At 45.5% G+C, this 19,709-nt stretch overlaps 1 protein-coding gene across 4 annotated transcripts in view; it reads right to left on the reverse strand.

Annotated features, from left to right (window-relative positions):
- LYPD6B (LY6/PLAUR domain containing 6B) overlaps positions 1 to 19,709 on the reverse strand; it is a 474,724-nt gene that overhangs the window by 126,182 nt on the left and 328,833 nt on the right. For 3 of the 4 annotated variants that reach the window (XM_069616499.1, XM_069616500.1, XM_069616498.1), the window contains one exon: positions 18,323 to 18,419. The exons of the other annotated variant lie outside the window; for it this stretch is intronic. The gene's annotated coding sequence lies outside the window, so the exon portion shown is untranslated. The remainder of the gene's footprint in view (positions 1 to 18,322; positions 18,420 to 19,709) is intronic. 4 annotated transcript variants of the gene reach the window in all.

The following is a 19,709-nucleotide window of genomic DNA, read 5'->3' on the forward strand; positions in this document are numbered from 1 at the left end:
TCCCTCACATGTCAAAATTCTTGTGCCTAAAAGCTTGTGTACAGTGTAGAAATGTTTGACCATGGTACATGAAGTGGCCCTCAATGTCTTTGTGACACAATTAATGCTTTGTTGTAATGTCTATCTTTCCTATCTCGCTGGTATGCTGTTCAGGAGATTTGCTCGCATGAATGCGGTAACAAGTGCCGAGCGTACGGGATGCCGTGTGAGTGCGCTGCTTTCCCTGCACTACTCAATTCTTTAATACACAGTTATGAACCCGCCCAATGGTATGTATTTTGCCATCCTCTGAAACATGAAAAGTAGATCCATTCAGGCTTCACGTGGGGCCAACTTTGCACCAGACCTGCAGATGAACTGGCCTGCTGTTAAATCTCAGTTACCAGTTTAACGGTATCCGCTACAGAGTGTAATTTGCTTTCTGATTTTGAGAACTTTCAGACATGCAATTGCTCATTTTACTATAGCCGGTATGATAGTTAAAGTCGGTAAGAAAGTTCAGTGGGTCGAGCGTTTGCTGCTGCCATGTGTGTATGATCTGCAGGTTGCAGGTGCAAATCCTGGCAAGGGCAACTCATCCTTAAATCCTTCCGAGGTTGATAATTGAGTACCAACATAGGTTGGTTGATATTGTATATATATTTGTTCTATATAAAGAGCTTAAGCGTAAGTGCTCTATAATAACACATCATTATCATTTTGCCTTGGACGTCTGCTTCCATCCACAGTCATTTGGTAACATGGGTCTATGCACACTGAGATTAACGATACGTATGGTGATCCATTCTTGTATGAAATGTATATCACATTAAATACAATGATATCGTAACCATATTTTTTGTAGTGTACTTAGTTAGGAACAATGCTGTGATGCCACTTCCTGTTTTGTCAAGGGGTGACAGCTCAGGGGAAACGTGCTCGCCTTGGAAGCAAGAAGACACGTAGCAACACAGGTTCAACCACCGGGTCCGCGCTTATAAACCTCTGGGTATTAAGCACGTTATAAATAACATATCATATCAAATATCATATCAAAGGTCATGTTCCATCACTTTGTGTGATGTCACTTCCGGGTGGGGTCAAATTACATCACTTCCTGTGATGTAATTAGGGTTAAAGGGTCGTGTGATGTCACTCACGCTACCGCTGGCATTTTGGTGAAATGACTTCCCTGGTTATGTTGTGAAACATTTTCAACGCCACTTGTCATGAAAGGTTTTACATGGACGGACTCATTGATGACACCAATTCCGGTGTACCCCTGCTCTGAGAGAAAAGATACATTCACATTCAAAAGACATGAGGCTCAACAGAAGTTAGCCTGAACGCGGTTCCGTTACCAAATGGCAAAAGTGATTTCCAAGTGATGGCCAATGTCACTGAACAGATGAAAATTAAACACTTCTGCTGGCACGTCATTCAAGTATCAGCAAGTGTTCACTTCATCAGAAGTTCAGGAACTGCTCATCATTGTGTACTTAGAACGCAAGCGCAGCCAAAATAGGGAAAACAGGAAGATGAAATGCCAGAACAAGCAGCACTTTCGCATTTCAAACCGAGCTTGCACAGTGCACTGGTCGACCAATTTAAGAAAATACCCATTGAAAATTCCCAAAGAGGAAAACACGAATAAAGCGCACAGTGATTCATGAATTATGCAAACAAAGGAACGCTGTCAAAAGTCCAATTTTTGCAAGGAGACCACGCAAGGTAAAACACATACATCCTATCACTGCAGTGATTTCTTGTAGGCAATAATTAGTGAAATATCAAATACGTGGCTGGGAAGAGTAAACATTGATACTATTTTCGCGGATAATTAATTTGCCACTCTGTGCTCCAGAGGAGCTTGGTGTTGCTTGCTGGGTGCTTTGCCTGTACAATAATACCCAGACATGTTGCAATGACAGTTAAGCAAGTGAGACGATTTGAATCTACTTTATTACAATACAGTGGTCGAAGTGTTCCCTACTCGCCTGCCCCAGCTCCCCACAAGCCCCATCACCACGACCCCTCCCACGCGCAATGTAAACCCCCAAACACAAGCGCCTGATGTTTAAGGGAACGTGCACTGTAGTGCAAGTTTCAGCTTCTCCTACATTTTTATTATAAAACGAAACCTTTCCCAAACGGTTTCGTTTTAAAAATAAAAGTATAGGAACAGTAAAACTTAATTAAAAAAAGTAGAGGAGCACCGCTCCCGCCCCTCCGGACACTGGCTGAATGACACGTTTTGAATTCTGTTGATGAAATACATGTTCAAGAATATTAAATGCTAGCTCATTTTCTATCTGCTTGAAGACGTAGAATGCAGTCGTTTTAGCGAGGGAAAAAGGACAGCTGATGTGTTTCACTTGGAAATGAAATGGTCTCGTCACTACATCTTAATGGCGCCATGACACAAATGCTGCCTGATTGAGAGCAAGAATTCTTGTCATGCACCCACTCTCCGGAACTCAATGCCATATCATCTCGGAATACCCCCACAATTCTCCAATTTCGCAGCTCTCTCAAAACATGTCTTTGTCAACAACACCTGCCCAAGGACTAATCCAAGTGGACCCACAGACTGCAACTCACAATACTGAGCTACTGTTAAAAAGTGCCAGCCCCAATGCTCTCGAGTTAGGTCTGCGCTTTAAACAAGAAGAACAACAAATAAAATCCTCTATCGAAATTCCAGCATTCACAGAGCAGGGAAAAATATACTTCCCTGATTTTTATATATATATATATATGCAAATCTGGGGCTTGAACATGGAAAAAGAGCATGGGCAATTAGTGAAATAAAGTCATAGCATGATCATGAGTGCCCTCCGGTAAGCATTATCAATATATGCCCTACGTCCTTCCTCCCCCTTCCAAACATGGGCACCGCAAGCCAAGAGTGATAGTGTGGGGTCATGCTATCAAAGCAGTCCAACCAAGTATATGTATATGGGCACCCGTATATTGCAATAGCTGAGGATCAGGGCATTGCTAAGGACATCCAAAAGAAGATGAAAGAAGTGTGATGATTATTACCATGGCATTCCGCAGATGGGTATGGTGCAACCATTTTGCCAATGGGCACGTCTTCACAACAGAGCGGTCATGAAGTGTCACTTATGGTAGATATTGTCTGGTTGCAGTAGTTGTCCTGTGAGTAAAGCTTGCAAGTTAAATAGTCAACTAACCATGCAATGCGGTTCACAGCCCAGTGCACCAGCTGCTATGCATTCACTGTGCTGCAATACAGAACAGCGCCAGAGAGCAAGTTGTGGAACAAAAGACCACACGCATCATGGCACGCAGGAATTCACAAGAGTGGCAAACCAAAGTAGGAATGTGGCAGTGATGTATACACATCAAACAGACCCAACACAGCCAACAAGCTGTTCAGCCAAAACCACTGATATGGCCACAAGTCATGAAAAATCACTAATGCCGCATACCTATTATAAAAGACACAATGCGGTCTGAACTGTTCACCAAGTGTGCAAGTCTGAGCACAGAACATTGAAAAAACTGAAAAAATGCATTCAGTAAGAGAAGTAAAGCATTCCTCAGAGTTGTTGTCACACATGGCTTCACGAATTCGGTTAGGGAGTTCAGTTATTTTACTGTTAGATTACACAACTTGGGTGACAACCAGTTCAGAAAATCCAGACTGAGGGGCATCTATCCTTCTACAACCAGCCGTAAGGCAAGACTAGTGATAGGTAAGATCTATGGTTCTATGAACTTTCCCCACAGCCCGTGTTCATCTAAACTCGTTATGGTGCGGCAGGGAAACAATTTAACCTCAGCACCCTCCTCCCCTTTTATTTCCCTATGCGGAGAACCCTGGTAACGCCCTTTCTCCCCTCCCACCCTCCTCACCACCATGTCATGTGTTCTGCTGGGGACACCCCCACCCACACTCCCGTTCCCTACATGCTACACATTAGACAGACAGACACACACACAACCCCACCCCCACCCCAAACCTTCTCTGTAGCTCATCTTTCAGGCTGCCACTGCCAGCTGCCCTTCCTGGATGCACTGTAAGCTCATGTGTTCCACGGCAGGCCGTTGTTCGGCAAAAATGGTCGGTTGGGGCACTTCAAATGAGGGCCTAATGTCTTTATCCTTATCGGTCTTACTACCAGCACGATGTTTCCAAAGAAAGCCTACTCTGATAATGGGAGACAGTATGATGTTCCAGATGTGCCTTCTCTGTTTCACTCTCTTGCGCACCCTCTTTCTTTCCCCTCACCCTACCCTTGCCCTTCCTCCTCTCCCTCTCTTTCTTTCTCTTACTCGACATACTCCCTCCTCTTCGGTCTCCCCCCTCTCTCCCTCTGAAAGTACAACTTTCCCAAAGAAAGTCCAGAAAGTTCTTTCAGAGCCAATACGAGAGGATCAGAGAGACCATGATGAAGGGGTAGGAGATCCGTTCTTTTAAAAGCAGAAGTCCTCAAGTGATTGGGCTAAAGCTAGCCTGTCTTAGTGGTGCAATCCCTGCTCTTGGAAGCAATGGGCTTTGCCCCGTTGATGTCACACCCAAAGTGCTTTGCTCCAGAGGAAGTGTAAGGCACAGGAAAGGGAGAGAGTGATGGGGAGAAACAAGATAGCAGAGGTCTCCTTCCAGTGACCGTAGTAGTCCTGCCTACCCTAGTTCCACCCCTTCCCATTCACTAAGCACAAAAGACCTATAGATATGCATCACCCTCGTGTGAGGCAACTCCTTTTGAATGAGTGCTGCCTGCTTTTTCGGCTGTCTCTGGTCGAGGGCGTTACCTGCTCTCACAAAGAGATCAAAGAAGAGGCCTTGTCCTCCAGGTTCCTGCCCGGTCATTTGGCAGATTCCAACCGACTGACCGGAATACACATCACCTTCCACGGCAGAGCTGACAGATATGCAATATCAATTGGGATGTGGCACCCATGGTCATAAGTAGTGCACTATGCCTAAACTGAAGCATAGCTTTATTTCAGAGGTTACCTTATGATCACCACAGTTTTGGTACAGGGGGGCATATCTTAAATTCCGTCTCTGCGTGCCAGAGACTTGGCTTTGTTGCAGCTGTCAAGAGGGCACCTTTGAACCTGCCCTTTGCCACAAGCAGAGCAGGTGCTGTGGATCAGACTACCGAAGCAGCAGGGCACAAGTACGCTAAGCTTTTGGCATGGAGGTGACGAAAAAGGGAATCTGGTTAACAGAATACTTTATGTATCATTTTATGTATTAATACAATTCAGAAAAGCCAGGGTGTTGCACCCTTGCCAAATGCAATTCCTCACCGTAACACATCAAGAGCATGAAAGGGATCAAAACAAAACACGATGGGTATTAAGAATGGGACAGAACTAGATTGAAGTCGACATACACACTCGCTGCTCACTATACTTCATGGTTAACAGCCCGAGGCTTACAGAACCCAGCTCACTTCTTTGCATTATTCACAGTCCAATCATTATAGCGCCAAGCTTGAATCAGGTATCAATGTAGTCTCATGGTCTAAGCACCAAGCTTACTTTTATGTCTCTCTTGCCACCAATACACCTCCCTTGCTTTACCACCCTCTAGCCGTGGGCTGCCTTCCAAGGTGATGATAATAATGTTAGCTACTGCCCAAACCTAAATATTAATTCATTTACCCCCCTTGCATAGGGTTGATGAAACCTCACACACTCCTATCAGGAAGCAGAACGTTTCTCACTCCCCCTTTATCAGGGTTGATCACTTTCACTCACTCATATTGGCCAGTATTTTCACCTCTTGCTCAGGGTTCTCCACTGGCTATTTTTTTGTAACGCACTAGCCACATGTTGCTTACAGACATCTCCCTGTTGGTTCTCCTCCCTGTGTTGGGGATGTAGCTCTCTCTTTCCTGTTGGCTGTCTCTGCTATGCTCTGAATTATAGCCTTTCCCAAGCGCTTGCCTTTCCCCGCCTTCTCTGTTTAGAGTAGCTGCCAGAATCTGAAATACAACCCTCAGCACACTCTTGCCTTTCTCTCCTTGGCTTCTCACTCAGGCCAGGGGCGTTTCTGGTATATCTCACCCTACTTCCCAGCAGGCTTTGGACAGTGGAGAATGGTAGCAGTAAGGCATTCATTTGTGCCCCTCATTGAATTTCCCTGGCAGAATCTCCAAATAAATATGAAACATTTTGTGGGATCAAAAAAGAAAAGAGAACTCAGTAGTACGGAGATATCACTGAACATGTCCACCCAGCACTGCTGCTAAGGGAGCCTATTTTCTTCATTTACCTAGGAAATAATCGAAGCGCCACCCGGACACACACTTCGGAGATTTCCACTGTTCCAGACATGCCAGTTGTGTTAATCAGAAACAGGATCCTGCCTGTTGAACCCCTACTAGGAGTACCCCTTGATCGATCCCTGTGGTACAGTGGTTGGTGGAGAACCCAGTGACTCTGACTTTATAGTGCCAAGCGTCTGACCCCCTCCAAAGTACAATTCATTATTTCATCTCTGACTGCCACTTCCAGGTCGAACAGAAAGAACAACTGCAGGATTATAGATTTTAAGATGCACATTGATCAATGTCCAGGGCTCATAGGTCTGTGTTGTGTGCAGAGAAAGGTATCCCGTACACGGAGGGAACACATTGAGGGGCCAAAGTTTGTTCTGCTAAAATCAATCAAATCTGCAGGTGAATGATCCCATCCTTCCAATTAGTTAATCTTAAGGACCTTTGCACCGGCTCACTGATAGCTGAACAGGCTGGACCCACAGCTCCTTTTATCAACAAGTAACTAGATGCTAATGTTGTGAACAGAGCAATCCTGTGACTGGCACAGCCACACAACGCAAACATGCACAGAGCATTTGCTTAAAACTAATATGTGAAAGGTAAAGGCTAACAGAGAAAACTAAGGTTTTAATGCAGGCCATCTCAAAGTACCTATTTTGCTGTGGACTCGGAGAACACAACATTAACCTTGGTCGGGTAGTTCTATAGAGGCTTCCCTGCGTGAAGCAAATACAACTTCTGTGCTTATTTACATGTTTTGGACTTTGATGTCTATGTATTATCACTTAAAATGTAATCTTAAAATTGGTAGCATTCGAAGTCAGCATGCTGTATTACAACAACAAAATACACACCCAAGACTATGCAAACATAAATCACGGCACATTACTTGTGTTATCATACACAAAAGTGACTAGTCGGCTACCAGCTGCTGACGTCTCAGAGAGCGTAATAAAAGCCCAAACCTCAGACATGGGGCCTGTGACTTGGATATCTTGTATTGCATGCTACGGTGGACTCGGAAGATATTGCCACCAAGACCATCTTCCAGTGATGACTGGTGAATGTTTTAATTGGAGTGGCAAACAAGTTTCCCACCAATATGCAGAATCGACCAAGCCTAGCAAGGGAGCCTGAACCAACCAAGGGGGGGTTCTGAGTGTTCTCTCCGTGAGAAAAGGTTTTAAATAATCGGTAACAATGAGGCATTTTACAGCACACTTTCTTTGAAAAATTGGCTACGCCACACAGTTTGCAATCAGTTTTGTAAGGTAACTCGTGAAACAACCCAATAGATGCAGTTCAAAAACAGTGCACATGAGCATTTTTTTATAAAGCATATAAAGCATTTTCATGATGATTTTCCCCACCATATAATGCAGGACGTACCAATATATGCCAGTAATAACATTTAACAACATACCTAGCTTTGCTTTGCACATAATGCCAGTAATGATTATATGCCAGTATTCCCAAGTTAAAACATTCTTGTTGGATTTGCCAGTAAAAGATGCCATGCCACAATTAGAAAATATACCAAGGCTGGCTGCACCAATGTAGGCCAGACTCACCAGGTAAGAACACTCATAGTGACTTTACTCTTGATGCTTATGTTTGCTTTCTACTTGATGCCCACTAAAACATGCCACCACCGTAAGAACATATATCCAGACTGTCCACCCACCAACATAGGCCAGTCTTGAAACCTAATAACCAAATGGGCATCAAGAGTAAAGCAAACGTGAATCATGTTTGCTTTCCTCTTAATGCCCAATCAAACATACCACGCCACAGTAAGAAAATATATCCAGACTGGCCCACCAACATAGGCCAGTCTTGCCACACAATAGCAATTATCATGTTTTCTTTATTCTTGATGGCAATATAAGCATGCCATGACTGGCAGATCCCTCAGCACCCCACAAATCCCTCCCTTCCCTGTGTAAAATCAGAGGCATCCTGCTCTGCGGAGCAAACACATGCATTCATACACATTCAGTAATTTCTCTCATTCACACATGCAATCATCCATCAATTCATTGCTCCATTCACTTGTGCCAAATACAACAGACACTCATTCACTAACTCACACCGACAGATCAAAACGTTTGCTTACAGGTACACTTACACATATACAACATTAAAATAAAACATTCTATCCTTACCTGCAGCCCTGGTCTGGACGCTGTCTTCCACGGAGGCCCTCCAGTCCTGTGCAGCAGTAACAGGAACCAGGAAGCAGACACAGCTTCATGTTTCCGTAGGACATGCGTGCAGAGCCGAGAACCAGATGAACACCAACCAAGATGGCCTAAATGTGCAGGGAGACACCGGAGTGTCCCTGAAGCAGTTTGGGACTATATTTCACCTTCACGCATCACAAATTGGGAAGGCAAATGCCCACCGCCTCGCATTGGGCATATACACTGGAAAACTGAAACTGTCAAAGGGAAACAATGTTTCCCTTTGAAAGTTAAAGCAAGCTCAGGAGCACTTAGGAGCGCTCTCTTTGGACTGGCTTTTGCTTGTCCACAATGTGTGATGGGCAGGTCACCTTTGCTCATTATGTAGGAGCAAACCTGGCCAAATCCGAAGTAAGGGTATAGTTGTTTGTCATTTAACCAGATTTGACGAAACAACATATTTCCATGTGATCCAGCCATCTAACACAGGGCACCAACACCACAGAAGGAGGGTGTAGATTGGGCGCACACATACATCCATCAACCCCCAGAGCAACAGCCCAATGCTGATGTCTGTGTAGCACTGCACATGCACACCACCAGCGAATCACATACTCGAAACTGTTGCAGCACCAGCACCTACAGAATTTTGACTTCAGACAAACGACAATCAGTGGCAAAGCCGACCAGCAGCAGAAAGCCGCACCAGCAGTTATTAAGTATTCGATGAGGACATATATGGTGAACATCACATGCGGAATGGCACGCCCCTTCATGTATATGCTGGTCAGGCTGAAGCCCGGTCTCACAGCTGAAAACCAGTGAGTGTGAGCCATCACCCGAGTAAGCACTAACAAAATAACAAGGCTGCCCGTTGATTAAACGAAGTGTCGATGTGATGGGGGTGTAACATTCCTGGGAGAGATTCCACGGAGCATACAAGAGGCGGAGTTAAAAGTAGGGTGTGAGCAGCCAAGAAAAGGGTGAGATGAGAGCGTTGGGAGTTAGTGTAATGCTAGGTGAAAGAAGGCCAAGCGTCAAGAGTGCTGAATGACCAGCCTGAATGAATCAAGAATTAAACAGGAGAGGTCCTGATAAATGGGGAAAAAGGTGGCAGAAACATGTGGGGGCTGATGAAAGATGAAATATCCCTCGATGGTTGGTAGGGCTGTGTTTTCCCTCTTACTTCTGGAATACAACTGGGTACCGCATTGATTTGGAACCAAAAGCAGTATTGCATGTTTATACTGTAAACCTACATGCCACATCTGTCACACCACTGATTACGTGGAAGAACAAGAAAAGGATAAACAAGGCCTCCTCTGATTTTAGGATCCCTGAGGCAATGATGGACAATATTTAAGTAGAGTCACCCTGCAAATGGCCATCAACGTACAACAGCCAGTTAACAAATCTTATGTAAAATATTCTATGTGAAAATAACATCTTGAAATGTATAAAGGCTCAATGCTGATTAATGCAAAAAGGAAGCCTGGTGACTGACCAAAGGTGGAAGAGCTGCCTCAGCTACCACTCAGCAGCTCCCGGCATGGCCTGCTCTACTTCACAGGTCATACTGGTGGCCCCTCGAAGGCCTGGACCGGTTTCCCTCTCATAGGAACACTACGGTTTGTGGCAGCATAGGGCACATTCAAGGGGTTTAATAGCCATGTCATGTGACGGGCAGCAGGAAAGAGCTGAACCGATGAAGGGCATGGCATCGCTCTTGTTGAGGAGTGCACATTTACAGTGAAATGCCTTGTGTTCAGCACTTAGCGTAAGCATCGTGGATTCATGGATCTTCGGTTGCAAAGCTCCCGATGAAGATGAACACGTCACTGTGCTTTAATTGCCCATGGCACTTAATGCAGACTTTGTACCAGCAGAGAGGACAATATCGTGTTCGGAGTTCTATTTAATAAAGTGGAATATATCATGCAGTACAAATTAACCTACACAGAATACAGTTTAGTATTAGATACAATTTGGAAATATTGCCCATTTAAAATAGATTGCCCAAAAAGGAGTGGGCAGGAAGGGACATTACAATGCGCTCTAGTGTTGGGACATCAGGTGGTTCAGGCATCAGGCATGATACTACATGATACTAGAGGCAGGGGCGCTAGTTCACGTCGGAGACACCTGAATGATGGGAGGGATGTAGGGGAGGCCTATCAATGGGCAATAAGCAATAAAGGTCAGACCGCCAAGCACAATCAACAGTAAGCTAGACTCAAGCGTCCTCCAGAAAGCAATACATGAACACTGGGATAGTCTCTGTTCAAAAGAAGGTATGGCGTCCAAGGCCATGTGTACATTAGGGTGGGCAACTCGCCGTTTATAGGAGCGTGGAAAGTCTGTGAGCAACAATGCATGGAGGGATTGCATGGCAAAGGCTAGGGCAGAAGGTGCGCCACCACTGATGATCGAAGGCTAAGGAGAGGGGAGTATGGACCAGTTGGACGTCTGTAAAAGTGCCAGAGAGGGAGCTATTGCAATCAGTCAGACAAGGAGGAAACTGTAGCTGGGAAGCCACGTGTTGGATGCTGGGGCAGTGAAGGGCTTAGTGGCAACCAATTGAGCATGGTGCGCTATTAAGAAATATGGTAAACAACGACGAACACCGAGGGTGAGAAGTGCAGAAGACAAAAGGACGCAATCAGACCAGAAGTCAATGAAAAGAGGTGCATGGCAAAGAAAGTCCAACTGCGAAAACAGATATCAAAAGAGCATAACAATACCAAACCCGCATATAGTTAAACGAAAAGTGATATTCTTTGCAGCTTCTTCTGGGTAGCAGCATTTTCACTATTTTCCATTGGAAGAGTGCAGGGCTAGTTGAATTGGTTGGGGGAGGGCACAATCACGAGGAGCAGATAATTTGACCGATAAGAGATGGCAATGATTGTCCGAAGGCAAGGTGTTCTCCACCCTCAAAAGCACATCCGGCAGGCTATCCCGGTTGAAGCATTCTCCCAGTGCTACTCCACATACCCTAGAACACCCTCGGCGGGCAACACTTTCCTTATCAACGCTAGATTATTTTATCTCTAAAACCGTCCAATTGCAAGGGAGATCTGTGCCCAGCACAGCTCATTAAAGATGCTGGCCGTGACCTCTCCCCTTTCATTACAAAATTGATGAATGCCTCCTTCGCCACTGGATCTATCCCTACCAACCTAAAACAATCTTGGGTACTCCCATTACTGAAAAAACCCAGCGCTACTCGCACAAACTGTAACCACGTATACCTTCTGCTTACCCTTATATAACGGTCTGCGGGCCTACTGCCGATTTGTATATAATATTGTTGTACTCTATTCTTGTATTATGCATATTGGCCTACTGCCCCACTGCTGACTTGTATATAACATTTCTGTACATACGTTATTCTTGTATTTGCATATTCTTTGTACTGTAACCAAGCTTCGAAATTCCTTGTAAAGGCTTCGCCCTGATACCCTCGGGTACGCTCGCGCATTATAAATAATAAAAACAAACAAACAAGCAAACAAACAAAAAATGAAGACTACAAGACTAGAAACAATATTTGTTTAGTATTCTGTTAGTAATCAATTAGTATTCGGCATGCTGAATAGTCTTCTGCTCAAAAATAATAATATGGAATACTAAAACAGACTATGTATAGTCTTTGAATATCACAAAAAGACAAGTTAGATACTAGATGTAGTATTTGACTTTGGTAAGGGAAGTATAATGGTTGCTTTTACGGGATTGGGTGGAAGAGTCGGACCCATGTATGACGTTGCAGGTGCATGTGCACCCAGATCAGGCCTGTGCCCTCTCACAGAAAATACTGTACATTCCCTTTCCTCTGCACTTCTTGGTATGTCCCATGATGCCCATCATACATTCTCATAACTGATAAGAGAATGAATTATGGTCATTGGTGTTTTTAATGCTCTATTTATTTGACATGTATGTTCATTTGTAAGTGCTATGCCCTACACATGTTTCACAGTCTCATTTGCACTTTTTAAAGCCCATTATTCTATCCTCAATCTTTAATGTGAAAATGCTTAGTGATCAAATGCCCTGTCACAGGAGACTGCACCACCATAATAACCTTCATTAACATCAAAGACAGACCGACTGGGACATAGAAAGAAGTTTGGAGGAACTGGATTTTGTAGTACAATTGTCCTTGTTTGAGGTGACATGCAACGTTGGACATGGCGTATTGCAGTGGGAGTGATGTCATCAGCTGCCTGAATACAAGTGACAATCACAACGAAGAATGGGATTAGCCTGATCATTTATGAGATGAGGCTCAACACGTTGGTTCCCAAGTCGAAATAATGCAGGTGAAAGTGGGCCTCACAAGTAGTCTTGCAGTGTCAGCTACTGGGACTAGACTACAACAATGTTGCACTTGTTTGCCAGGTCAGGGCCGCCAGTGTGCACAGAATGCCTTTACCAGGGGAACCAACTGCTTGGCCTTGTCTGTGTCTCGGGGATTGCTCTGGGGCAGTGATGCCATTATTATCATGTAGGTTACCCACTGGCAAGGAACATATTAAAGCGTTGACGCCCATGTTTGGGCGATAGCTGCCATACTAGGGTCTAATGATGCTGAACAAAGCACTGGCCTTGGTGGGGGGGTTGGCGCATGTTCCACCCTTGTCTACACCCAGACCAGAGGGTTAACACTATTAGCACACCCGGTAATCATCTAGGGTTTGAATAGAAAGTTTATGGGGAATGTGTATGGGGCGTCGGCTTTATGTAAATCACGTCTGCCGATTCTCCAGTAAAAAATACAAACCAAGATAACTGCCACATAAAATAGTCCAGGGATTCAGTCCCTTTACCATTTTTATGGCGGCCATCTCAGATGAAGAGGTCGCTCTGCGAGAGAGACAAGCTGCTGCACCAGCGAGTTAGTAGGGTAGGCGGATGAGGGAAGCTGTGAATGAAAGGAGCAGGGCCACAGGTAGGGCAAGGGGGCATTGGGTCCAGGGCCAAGCTAAACATGGCAGACCTTCACTGGCGCTGCAGATTACTAGAGAAGTACACAGGCGGTTACTTGCAGATTACGCATGCGTTCCTGGCCACCTGATTGGCTGAAGCCTCTGTCGCTGCTGTTACTTAATCTTCAACCACAAATAAAATGCCCTTTCCAGAAAGAAACCAATACAGAAGTCTAGATTTGCTTCATGTGTTACATCCTGGACAATCATCTAATTGTATGTGCAAAGCATTTCAAGCTTGTTGATTGCCAATGTGTTACTTCTGATTCCCTACAGTGTGCCAAGCATATGCTTTTTGTTTCATGATGGAGACAACTGTATTTAATTAAAGCAGCTAAAGTAGACACTTCTTAGCATGCGCCGTTCAGTTGTATTCACAATACTGTCCTACTGTGAATTAAAGTGAATGGCGCATGCTTTAGCTTCTTTACAAATTTTTGGAGTAAGTGGTTAACTCCGGAGACACCTCACATGCGACAGAGCTTATATATGACAAAGATCACAATCAGGTCAACTAAACCAATCTAAAGAACGTATCCGGGTCGTAGAGAGAATCTCCCTGAATACCCCAAGCCTAGTTCCACAACACAATGGGCCTCATTACGACCCAGGCGGTAAGTTACCGCCTGGGTCGTACCTTTACCACCATGGCGTAAACTAAGTTTACGCCATGGTGGTTGGCGGACTTACTGCCCCATTCCGAGGTTGGCGGGGCGGTAAGTCCCCAATCCCCATTTACCCTTCCCCATTCCCATTTTTGCCCCATAGGCGCTAAGGGACCTCGGAATCAGGTGGTAAGGGTCGGCGCTGTTTAAGCCGCCGTAAACCCCTTACCGCCTGGGTCCTAATGAGTCCCAATGTATTTAATGAAAGCAAGACTTTCCTCCTCATTTTCCTTTCCATAGTTCTCCGTTAGCATGCCCATTTCAGCACCCATACCTACCCTCTGCATAAAGTACAGGAAGTTACAGGCTAATAAGTGTCTCGGGCAGAAGAGATGTGATGAGGGGAGCTTTGCAAATGGCATGGGACACTCGCCTGCAATCTATCATCTTGCAACCAGGCCAGATTGTCCACAAACTGGTAATATCCTGTATTTTTCGCTTTGTTACTGGAGACAGCCTGATATGACCCAGAACGGTCATATCACCAGTTTCATTCTGATAAACCATCGCCAAGAAGCACACTCGGACCATCCGAGTGTGTTGCTAGGGCTGGAAAAGATCAGTGGTCGAAGTGAGCGGCAGCGGTCGGGAGCGGTGCTCCTCTACCTTTTTAAATTTCGTTTTACAGCTCCTATACTTTTATTTTAAAAAGAAACCATTCCAAAATGGTTTCGTTTTAAAATGAAAGTGTAGGAAGAAGTTGAACCCTGCACTTTCAGTGCTCTGCACTGAACTTTCCTTAAACAGCCAGTGCAAGTGTTTGGGGGTTTGTATTGTGTGTGGGAGGGGTGTGGTGGTGGGGCTTGTGGGGAGTGGGGGCAGGCCAGCAGGGAGCATAGTTCCACTACTTCTTTTCGTACACTTCGACCGCTGGAAAAGATCCGAGGCTACACCAGAGGCATAGACAGGGTGGGGCCTGAGCAGGCAAGGCCCACCCCAAATCTGTAAATGCCCACTCTGCAGTGCTGTGTGGGCCTTTAAAGATGTCAATGTCACTGCAGTGTGGCGAACTACATTAGCTTCAGGCTGCACTTGTTAGACAATCCTGGCTACACCTCTGGGCTACGCTAATGTCGGGATTGTTGGGACTAGGGGCTAGTTAGCCTTTTGGTTGTAGCCCCTGTGCTTCTTTCCGGGGCTACAGCCAAAAGAGCCTGGGCTATAGCCCCCCCGTCCCCCAGCAACGTCCCTAGCAACGAGTTGGACGGGAAAACTATGCATGACAGCTTGTTAACAGACTGACTAACCTGCATTTCACATCCTGCATTTCTTAACATGCTAGAGAGATCCGTGACCCCCCCACCCCCAGAGCGCAGCATGCGTTATGTGAGAATCATGAGACATGTACATTGGCGTTGCATGCCACCCGTCCTGGGAGCATAGTAGCTCCCACGACTTGTGCCTGGGTCACATGGTGATAACCATGTGACACACCTAATATAAGGGACAAGCGGTTTCCGGCTCGTCAGTCTAACAAAGAACTGACTACGGCGTGTTTACTGTGAGCACCATCCTGGTGCCACGCCGCGTGCAGGAGGCATATGGGATAGGCCCTGCACTTGGACGGTGCCTCTGCCGGGCAACACCGCCCCACTATCCTCGCGGCGCAGTGTGAATACTGCGATGGTCGCCGCCCGGCCTGGGTACCCCCAGAGCCGGGGCTGCTGGAGGCTGGGTGTCCCCAGCCATGAGGTCCGGCCCTGGTGATTCAGAGCCCACAGGATGCCTCCTGCTGTGTGCCTGCTGCGTGAGTGCAGCTCCATGGTTATGGTCGGGCGACCCTGACATGTGCTGCGGTCCGCTCCGGTGACCCGGGTGCGGGCCGCCAACAATTGGTAGAAAAGATATCTTGCCAGATGTATTGTGGACTGGGAATAAGCAAAAAAAAGTCCTAGTGGTTCTGCCTGTATGTTGTTCAGAGAGACCCACTTATGTGTATGCTTAACACGCGCTGCTATATACTGTCATGATACACATGAGAGCAGCCCCTCGCTGGGCAATATCGATTGTTTTCATGTATGGCTGTACAGAGTGTGAATGGAAAACCCAGGCTGGCCTGGGAATCTGCTCTGAACAAACACTCACATACGAAAACAAGTGTAAATGGTGCCTGCAATGTCCATGCATTGCACAGCATTTACACGAAGTCAAATAGATTGCACCTGGTTTTTGCACCAAAATGTCAGCTTCTCTGCCACCATTAATGTCAATGCTAGTGGAGTTGCACGTGCATTTTCTTCATGGAGCTTGCGGGGGGGGGGGGTGCAGGGGGGATGGATACAGTGTTTCCCCTCTACCTTCTTGCTCTAGGAGGAATGCACCAATGCATTACCACCCTGCGGGATCAAATGACCCAGCCAGTGTTCCATAGTAGAGCAGTGTGCTTCCATCTTCCGGACTCCAGCTATCTGCTGCCATTCTGCATTTGAGAATATACACACAGCCGTGCAGGCGTCATATGTGCAAAGAATGAAAGCCACTTATTTTGCAAGCCTGTTCTGGGCCTCGTTCAACTGACATGCCCGGCACAAAAAGCTACTAAATGATACATTGAAAAAAGACTGCCTTTGCGGTGGCACTCAAATACCTGTGGTATCCGTGAAATACCCAATACCCGTATGGACTGTATTTCCATGCAAACAAACGCTTCCGACCGTGCAGCAACTCCGGACATGCAAGGCTAGACACGACCAGCGCGCAGTTTGACGGGGTTGTTGTTCTGGTTTGCCATGGTGTGCTATGTCGACTATCATTAACTCGGCTGCCACAAAACTATGACACGCACCATTAATCATAGGTGGAAGGGTTCCTTTAAAAGCACTTACGCATAAGCGGGCCTTCAAAACAATTCTCGTTCGGTCTCATCATTTACTGCTTGAAATGTTTAACCAACAAAACAGTCATAGAATTTACCTTAAACCAGGAGTCTGAAAGCGGCATTTTTCATCACCTGGCAATTTCCATGAGAGCAGAGCACGTCTGTGAAATCAGCACATGAAACTCAATGCAGAAAATATATCAAACAGAATTCTGAGCACTTGAGGGGCGACAATAGGCGATGGGTTTCTTGGGGGAGGCCTTCCGGACAGAATGCCCGCGAGGTCTCGTGACCCTGGCAGGCCTTCCTTTCCTTATGGCGGCTGCCCTCCAGGGCACGTCACAGCCCTGCAGCCCAGGGACTTGCCCGTTCATTCCAGAGTCCGCTGCTGGACGCGCACACTGCACGTGTTTGCATATGTGTCTAGACAGGGGGGCTGTAAACGAACGTGTTTCCAGCATTGCACCTACTCATTGGTAGGTATAACAAACCGCAGCTGCTGGCATTATCTTTTTATAGTTGCCCACTGGGACCCCTGGGGATCCGGGCTGGGGCATTTAAGGGGCCCGGTTAGTTTATTGCAGGCACTAAATGCGAGAAAGCCTCAACAAGTGTGGGAAAAACTGCTGCCAGAGCAACGACAGGAAGGCTGTGTGCAGTTTTTACGTGGGGAGTAGCTGTTCTCTTGTTCTGATCGGAGGGCTTGTGTAAATTGGGCAGATTCCGACTCCATCCTACTGCAAGAAAACACGTTTGCAAACCAATTTGCATTACGCTGCATATGCTAGTAACACATGTATATATATCCGACCTAAGCAGTGCAGGAAATGGACCGGAGGACCAAGCAACTTGCCCAAGACACTCACAGATCTGCTCTGAAGCCGCGTTATCGCACGCACAAGCAACCCGTGCTTCAATAACTAGGTGGCTTTCAGAAGATTCCACAGATCTGGCAAGTCTAAGAGTAGGTTGCTTGTGCATGTGAAAACTCGACTTTAGAACAGGATCCTCCCTGGGAGCTAAGTTATCACATGCACAAGCAACCCACGTTTCAACTGACACTTTCAGTAGCTTCGGCACAGGAAACTGAATACAGAAACAACCAAAGCCTCACATCATTGTTGCAACTGTCCAAACTGGTATATATGTCCTGCAATGTACAGATTTCTTAGGGCGAGTAGTGTGACCAATCAAAACTGCAGAGTCCAACATCCATTATTTGCTCAAAAGGGTTTCTTACTGAATCACTATAAGATGTGTTTTAACAGTGCCTTACATGGGGGGGGGGGTTTGCTGTAACTCAGTGATGTATCAGTATGAATAGGTTTCTAATAGCGTAGCAATTGTTTGCTGAATTAAATATCTAGAACATTACTCTGTAGGATGAGCCCTCATCAACTGTTGAATGTACCCGACCTCTTACCTGACAGGTGCGGCCTGATCATTGCTCTCTTTGTAGCACCTGGCAGCCTTTTCTAGAGCGACTGCAGTCTAGAAGCATTTCCAAGAGGGAAGAACATCTACACAAAGGGACAGAATGAAGGACAAGAAATTACTGCATGCCTGTCAATGACTGCAAAGAAAGCACAGAAAATACACGCAGAGGTAAATAAGAAGCCGGAGTATTGCTTTTAACTACATCATCAGCAAACACTACTTCTAAAACAGTTACAGCAGAATAACTGCACCCAACATTTGATGGGAAAAAGAAACTCTACTTTTTTTTGTGTATAGTGATTTGCATTCAAACTATGAATCATCTGAAGTGCTCGGTGGCCGTCTCAAACTGACATTGGCAAGGGCAGGGGTTTTGTGTCATGCTAAAGGGAACTCCTTTTGGCGGCATGACTCCTTTAGGGTCCAGGGTGGAGACACTGGACAGACGCCTTACATGTCTGAAGGCTCACTGCCACAATGAAGAGTTTAGCGCCCCTTTATTAATCCACTCACGCAAGCCCGGGTTCCTTCCCAGTCCAAGGGTTTTTCTATGGCTATATGACACATCACATATATTAATAACTATATTCTTTTCTCCATTTGTTTGGACCTAAAGTGAAACCGAGACGAAATACTAAAGGCAGTTCGAGCGTCATCTATGTTTCAAACCACTGTAGTCTCAGTAGGTGACGCTAAACAGACATATGGGAAAATTATGATAATAAAGCACCACCTATAAACATAAACTATGTAGATAAGTGCTGTAGTGCAGGGCCCAGCTCTCAGATGAAAAGGAACTAACATTATATTACGTCAGATGTTCAGTTTTCAGGCAGAGGAACTGGAGATGCCATTTAATATTTTGTTACAGTAGGGAAACAACTGCCGTTTGAATTTAACATATGGAATGATTTCTGGTTATAACTGTTGGACAAAATGTCTTAGAAAGCTATTTTCTTTAAATGGTCAGGGTGAAAAGTTCCATCGGCTGAATGTAAAATTATATTCTTTTGATGCTATGTTTATTATGTAAGTAAGGCAAATGTTAATATTTTTCGCAGAGAAATGGTGAGTGTCCGATTCATATATCTTCACGTTTGTGCTGGCTAGTCCATTATTCAGAACTTGTAATGGTATTTTCGTGTAAAAGTATCAGAGAGCAAAAGACAAAAATCTGTAGAACGCACATCCCATGTCGTCCCAAGATAAAACGTGAATTATTTTGTTTTTCTGAGTGAGGGTATTCTGATGAACCAATTAGTAACAATCACATGTGAGGAACATGCTTCAGAAGATTACAATTTTTAATGTAGATGACATCACATCAAATAGGAAGGGTACTGGGTGTAGAAGTCACTCCCATTAGACAGCCC

The sequence above is a fragment of the Ambystoma mexicanum genome, chromosome 9 (assembly GCF_040938575.1).
Source record: "Ambystoma mexicanum isolate Mex_15411 chromosome 9, UKY_AmexF1_1, whole genome shotgun sequence".
Classification (NCBI taxonomy): Eukaryota; Metazoa; Chordata; class Amphibia; order Caudata; family Ambystomatidae; genus Ambystoma; species Ambystoma mexicanum.